Here is a 7,232-nt window from a genome sequence, read left to right on the forward strand (position 1 = left end):
TGTGTGAAAGAGAGAGAGAGACCAGGAGCAGGGGACTAATGGTGTGAGTGGAGCAGAGGGAAATATTATTCAAAGGCAAGGTATATTATGACAATTTCAGTTTCAAGTGAAGGATAACCCAACTCAAACTAGTTTAAATAAGAGAGAAATATATTGGAAAGTCCAGAGCTTCAAGCAAAGCTGGTTCCAATCACTCAAAGGATAGTTCTCACTTTTCCTCCTTGACTCTGATTTTCTCTGTGTGTGCTTTATCTTTTGGAAAATTCCCTCCATTGTATTAACAAATATAGATTTACACCATCTTTATATCTTTTAATTACAGAGATAGAATTTCTTACTCAAGTTCCAGCAAGAGTTCTAGCAATTTCCCCCACAGACTGGCTTAGATCACTTGCCCATTCCTGAACTAATCATTTTGCCAAGGAGACGGGATATTCTTATTGAAAATGCCTATTATCTTAAAACTTCTCTGGTCAGTCAGAGAAGTCAAGCTAACAAGAAAAAGTAGAGAAAGAATGAGGTGGAAGAAAATCACGTTAAGCAGACAAAACTGTAGCTAACACAATAGACTACCAGCAATATGTCCAAACTGATGATGTGAGAAGGGCAAGTATAATATAAGTATAGCAAAAACCAAGTAAAATACTTCAATCTCAATTATCTGGATGTTCTATATAAAAGTATAAGTGGAACACATGCCCATTTTTTTCAGGTCATAGCCTTCATTTTTTTAATGGAATGGTCCACGATTTTGTGTGTTATCCTGGTGCAGAGGCCATGCTAATCTTCTCTGTATAATTCCGATTTTAGTATTTGTGTCACCGAACTAGCACAACAGCTTTCATTCTTTTTTGTTTTTAATTTTTTATTATTATGTTAATCACCATACATTACATCATTAGTTTCTGTTGTAGTGTTCCATGATTCATTGTTTGTGTATAACACCCAGTGCTCCATTCAGTATGTGTCCTCCTTAATACCCATCACCAGGCCAACCCATCCCACAGCCCACCCTTCCCCTCTAGAACCCTCAGTTTGTTTCTCAGAGTCCATAGTCTCTCATGGTTCATCTCCCCCTCCGATTCCACCCCTTCATTTTTCCCTTCCTACTATCTTCTTTTTATTTTTTTAACATATAATATATTATCTGTTTCAGAGGTACAGGTCTGTGATTTAACAGTCTTACACAATTCACAGCGCTCACCATAGCACATACCCTCCCCAATGTCTATCACCCCCCCATCCCTCCCACCCCCACCACTCCAGCAACCCTCAGTTTGTTTCCTGAGATTAAGAATTCCTCATATCATTGAGGTCGTATGATACATGTCTTTCTCTGACTGACTTATTTTGCTCAGCATGATACCCTCCAGTTCCATCCATGTCGTTGCAAATGGCAAGATTTCATTCCTTTTGATGGCTGCATAATATTCCATTGTATATATATACCACATCTTCTTAATCCATTCATCTGTCGATGGACATCTTGGCTCTTTCCATAGTTTGGCTATTGTGGACAATGCTGCTGTAAACATCGGGGCGCACATACCCCTTCACATCCCTACATTTGTATCTTTGGGGTAAATACCCAGTAGTGCAATTGCTGGGTCATATGGTAGCTCTATTTTCAACTTTTTGAGGAACCTCCATACTGTTCTCCAGAGTGGTTGCACCAGCTTGCATTCGCACCGACACTGTAGGAGGGTTCCCCTTTCTCCGCATCCCCGCCAACATCTGTTTCCTGACTTGTTAATTTTAGCCATTCTGAATGGTTGAGGTGGTATCTCATTGAGGTTTTGATTTGGATTTCCCTGATGCCAAGCAATGTTGAGCACTTTTTCATGTGTCTGTTGGCCATTTGGATGTCTTCTTTGCAGAAATGTCTGTTCATGTCTTCTGCCCATTTCTTGATTAGATTATTTGTTCTTTGGGTGCTGAGTTTGATAAGTTCTTTATACATTTTGGATACTAGCCCTTTATCTGATATGTCATTTGCAAATATCTTCTCCCATTCTGTCAGTTGTCTTTTGGTTTTGTGGACTGTTTCTTTTGCTGTGCAAAAGCTTTTTATCTTGATGAAGTCCCAATAGTTCATTTTTGCCCTTGCTTCCCTTGCCTTTGGCAATGTTTCTAGGAAGAAGTTGCTGCAGCTGAGGTTGAAGAGGTTGCTGCCTGTGTTCTCCTTTAGGATTTTGATGGACTCCTGTCTCGCATTTAGGTCTTTCAACCATTTGGAGTCTATTTTTATGTGTGGTGTAAGGAAATGGTCCAGTTTCACTCTTCTGCATATGGCTGTCCAATTTTCCCAACACCATTTGTTGAACAGACTGTCTTTTTCCCTTTTTTTTTAAAATTTTATTATGTTATGTTAGTCACCATAAAATACATCATTAGTTTTTCATGTAGTGAGCCACGATCCATTGTTTTCATATAACACCCAGTGCTCCATGCAGTACGTGCCCTCCTTAATACCCATCACTGGGCTAACCAATCCCCCCTCCCCCCTCCCCTCTAAAACCCTGTTTGTTTCTCAGAGTCCATAGTCTCTCATGGTTCATCTCGCCCTCCAATTCCTCCCCCCCATTTTTCCCTTCCTTCTCCTAGTGTCCTCCATGCTATTCCTTATGTTCCACAAGTAAGTGAAACCATATGATAATTGACTTTCTCTGCTTGACTTATTTCATTAGCATAATCTCCTCCAGTCCCATCCATGTTGATGTAAAAGTTGGGTATTCATCCTTTCTGTTGGCTGAGTAATATTCCATTGTATATATGGACCACATCTTCTTTATCCATTCATCTGTTGAAGGGCATCTCGGCTCTTTCCACAGTTTGGCTATTGCGGACATTGCTGCTATGAACATTGGGGTGCATGTGGCCCTTCTTTTCACTACATCTGTGTCTTTGGGGTAAATACCCAAGAGTACAATTGCTGGATCATAGGGTAGCTCTATTTTTAAATTTTTGAGGAACTTCCACACTGTTTTCCAAAGTGGCTGTACCAACTTGCATTCCCACCAACACTGTAAGAGGGCTCCCCTTTCTCCACAACCTCTCCAACATTTGTTGTTTCTTTCCCTGTCCATTTTTGCCATTCTAACTGGTGTAAGGTGGTATCTCAATGTGGTTTTGATTTGAATTTCCCTGGTGGCTAATGATGATGAACATTTGTTCATGTGTCTGTTAGCCATTTGTATGTCTTCTTCAGAGAAGTGTCTTTTCATATCTTCTGCCCACTTTTTGACTTGATTATTTTTCTTTTGGGTGTTGAGTTTGAGAAGTTCTTTATAGATCTTGGATACCAGCCCTTTATCTGTAGTGTCATTTGCAAATATCTTCTCCCATTCTGTGGGTTGCCTCCTTGTTTTGTTGACTGTTTCATTTGCTGTGTAGAAGGTTTTTATCTTGATGAAGTCCCCAAAGTTCATTTTTGCTTTTGTTTCACTAGCTTTTGGAGATGTATTGAAAGAAGTTGCTGTGGGCGATGTCAAAGAGGTTACTGCTTATGTTCTCCTCTAGGATTTTGATGGATTCTTCTCCCACATTGAGGTCTTTCATCCATTTTGAGTTTATCTTTGTGCATGGTGTTAGAGAATGGTTGAGTTTCATTCTTCTGCATGTGGCTGTCCAATTTTCCCAGCACCATTTATTGAAGAGACTGTCTTTTTCCCATTGCATGTTTTTTCCTGCTTTGTGAAAGATTATTTGACCATAGAGTTGAGGATCCATATCTGGATTCTCTATTCTGTTCCATTGGTCTATATGTCTTTTTTTGTGCCAGTACCATGCTGTCTTGATGATGACAGCTTTCTAATAGAGCTGGAAGTCCGGAATTGTGATGCCGCCAGCTTTGCTTTTGTTTTTCAGCATTCCTCTGCCTATTCGGCATCTTTTCTGGTTCCATACAAATTTTAGGACTATTTGTTCCATTTATTTGAAAAAAGTAGATGGTATTTTGATGGTGATTGCAGTGAATGTGTAGATTGCTCTAGGTAGCATTGACATCTTCACAATATTGTTCTTCCAATCCATGAGCATGGAACGTTTTTCCATTTCTTTGTGTCTTCCTCAATTTCTTTAATGAGTATTTTATAGTTTTCTGAGTACAGGTTCTTTGTCTCTTTGGTTAGATTTATTCCTAGGTATCTTATGGTTTTGGGTGCAATTATAAATAGGATCGACTCCTTAATTTCTCTTTCTTCTGTCTTGTTGTTGGTGTATAGGAATGCCACTGATTTCTGTGCATTGATTTTATATCCTGCCACTTTACTGAATTCCTGTATGAGTTCTAGCAGTTTTGGGGTGGAGTCTTTTGGGTTTTCCACATAAAGTATCCTATCATCTGCAAACAGTGAGAGTTTGACTTCTTCTTTGCCAATTTGGATGCCTTTTATTTCTTTTTGTTGTCTGATTGCTGTGGCTAGGACTTCTAATACTATGTTGAATAGCAGTGGTGATAGTGGACATCCCTGCCATGTTCCTGACCTTAGGGGGAAAGCTCTCAGTTTTTCCCCATTGAGAATGATATTTGCTGTAGGTTTTTCATAGATGGCTTATATGATATTGAGGTATGTACCTCTATCCCTATACTCTGAAGAGTTTTGATGAAGAAAGGATGCTATACTTTGTCAAATGCTTTTTCTGCATCTATCGATAGGATCATATGATTCTTGTTCTTTCTTTTGTTAATGTATTGTATCACATTGATTGATTTGCGGATGTTGAACCAACCTTGCAGCCCAGGGATAAATCCCACCTGGTCGTGGTGAATAATCCTTGTAATGTACTGTTGGATCCTACTGGCTAGCATTTTGGGGAGAATTTTTGCATCCATGTTCATCAAGGATATTGGTCTGTAATTCTCCTTTTTGATGGGGTCTTTGTCTGATTTTGGGATCAAGGTAATGGTGGCCTCATAAAACGAGTTTGGAAGTTTTCTTTCCATTTCTATTTTTTGGAACAGTTTCAGAAGAATAGGTATTAATTCTTCTTTAAATGTTTGGTAGAATTCCCCTGCGAAGCCATCTGGCCCTGGGCTTTTGTTTGTTGGGAGATTTTTGATGACTGCTTCAATTTCCTTAGTGGTTATATGTTTGTTCAGGTTTTCTATTTCTTCCTGGTTCAGTTTTGGTAGTTTATACATCTCTAGGAATGCATCCATTTCTTCCAGATTATCTAATGTGCTGGCATAGAGTTGCTCATAATATGTTCTTATAATTGTTTGTATTTCTTTGGTGTTGGTTGTGATCTCTCCTCTTTCATTCATGATTTTGTTGATTTGGGTCATTTCTCTTTTCTTTTTGATAAGTCTGGCCAGGGGTTTATCAATCTTGTTAATTCTTTCAAAGAACCAGCTCCTACTTTTGTTGATCTGTTCTACTGGTCTTTTGGTTTCTGTTTCATTGATTTCTGCTCTGATCTTTATTATTTCTCTTCTCCTTCTGGGTTTAGGCTTTATTTGCTGTTCTTTCTCCAGCTCCTTTAGGTGTAGGGTTAGGTTGTGTATTTGAGAACTTTCTTGTTTCTCTCTCTTTGCTTAGAGGACCCCTTTCGATATTTCTTTTAGGGCTTGTTTCATGTTTGCAAATTCCTTTAGGTTTTGTTTGTCCTGGAAGTGTATTATCTCTCCTTCTATTTTCAGTGACAGCCTAGCTGGTTATAGTATTCTTGACTGCATATTTTTCTCGTTTAGTGCTCTGACTATATCATGCCCATCCTTTCTGGCCTGCCAGGTCTCTGTGGATAGGTCTCTTGCCAACCTAATATTTCTACCATTGTAGTTTACATATCTCTTCTCCCGAGCTGCTTTCAGGATTTTCTCTTTGTCTCTGAGACTCGTAAGTTTTACTATTAGATGTCAGGGTGTTGACCTATTTTTATTGATTTTGAGAGGGGTTCTCTGTGCCTTCTGGATTTTGATTTCTGTTTCCTACCCCAAATTAGGGACATTCTCTGCTATAATTTGCTCCAATATGCCTTCTGCCCCCCTCTCTCTTTCTTCTTTTTCTGGGATCCCAATTATCCTAATGTTGTTTCATCTTATGGTATTGCTTATCTCTCAAATTCTGCCCTCGTGATCCAGTAGTTGTTTATCTCTCTTTTTCTCAGCTTCTTTATTTTCCATCATTTGGTCTTCTATATCACTGATTCTCTCTTCCGCCTCATTTATCCTAGCAGTTAGCGCCCCCATTTTTGATTGTACCTCATTAATAGCATTTTTGATTTCAACTTGGTTAGTTTTAGTTCTTTTATTTTCCAGAAAGGGTTTCTCTAATAACTTCCATGCTTTTTTCAAGCCCAGCTAGTATCTTTAAAATCATCATTCTGAACTCTAGGTCCAACATCGTACTAATGTCCATATTGAGTAGGTCCCTGGCAGTTGGTACTACTTCTTGTTCTTTTTGTTGAGGTGATTTTTTCCATCTTGTCATTTTGTCCAGAGGAGAATAGATGAATGAGAGAACAAAATATTAACAGGGTAACAATGTCCCCAGAAAATATACTCTAACCAAATCAGAAAAGACCTGAAACCAGGGGAAAAGAAAGGTAAAGTAAGAAAAAAGAAAAAGAGGAAAAAAAGAAAAAGATAAAGATAAAAACAAACAAAAACAGAACAAAACAAAAAAAACAGAATATGATCAAATATGATCAGGCTGGTGCATAGATCAGTGTCATACACTAGATTTTGGGTGTATTTTGTCTGTTAGAAAATACGCCTCCCAAAATTTTAAAGAAAGAAAAACTTATATATGTACAAAAATAGGGGTTGATATGATGAAGCAATGGAATATGAATGTAAAGATGAAAATTATAAAAAATTTTATAAAAGGAATTGATAAGTTAAGAAGGTGTTTGAAAAAAAGAAAGAAGAGGTTTTAAAAAAAAGAAAAAAAAAGGGAGAGAATGTGATCAGGCAGGAGACTAGAACAAAGCCATACACTAGAGATTTAGGGTATATTTTTATCTGTTAGAAGAAACTGTATCTCAAAATTTTAAAGAGAGAACAACTTATATATATATGCCAAAAATAAGGGTAATTAGTAGGAAGGGATAGAATATGACTGTAAAAATGAAAACTATGTTTTTAAAAAAGGGTTTGATAAGATGTTGGTTGAAAAAGGGAAAAAGAAAAATTTAAAAAAAAGGACATTCAAAAAAAAATTAACTTTGAAAGACTAAAGAATCATGGTAAAAAAAACCATGGATTTTATATGCAGTATTCCCCTAGGTCT

General features: G+C 37.7%; 1 non-coding gene across 1 annotated transcript; it reads right to left on the reverse strand.

Annotated features, from left to right (window-relative positions):
• Positions 1-727: 727 nt before the first annotated feature.
• On the reverse strand, positions 728-833 carry LOC116621912. The gene has a single exon (XR_004297489.1). It is a non-coding gene; the product is annotated as a U6 spliceosomal RNA (small nuclear RNA).
• Positions 834-7,232: the final 6,399 nt, after the last annotated feature.

Source organism: Phoca vitulina, unplaced genomic scaffold (assembly GCF_004348235.1).
Source record: "Phoca vitulina isolate PV1807 unplaced genomic scaffold, GSC_HSeal_1.0 scaffold51, whole genome shotgun sequence".
NCBI lineage: Eukaryota > Metazoa > Chordata > Mammalia > Carnivora > Phocidae > Phoca > Phoca vitulina.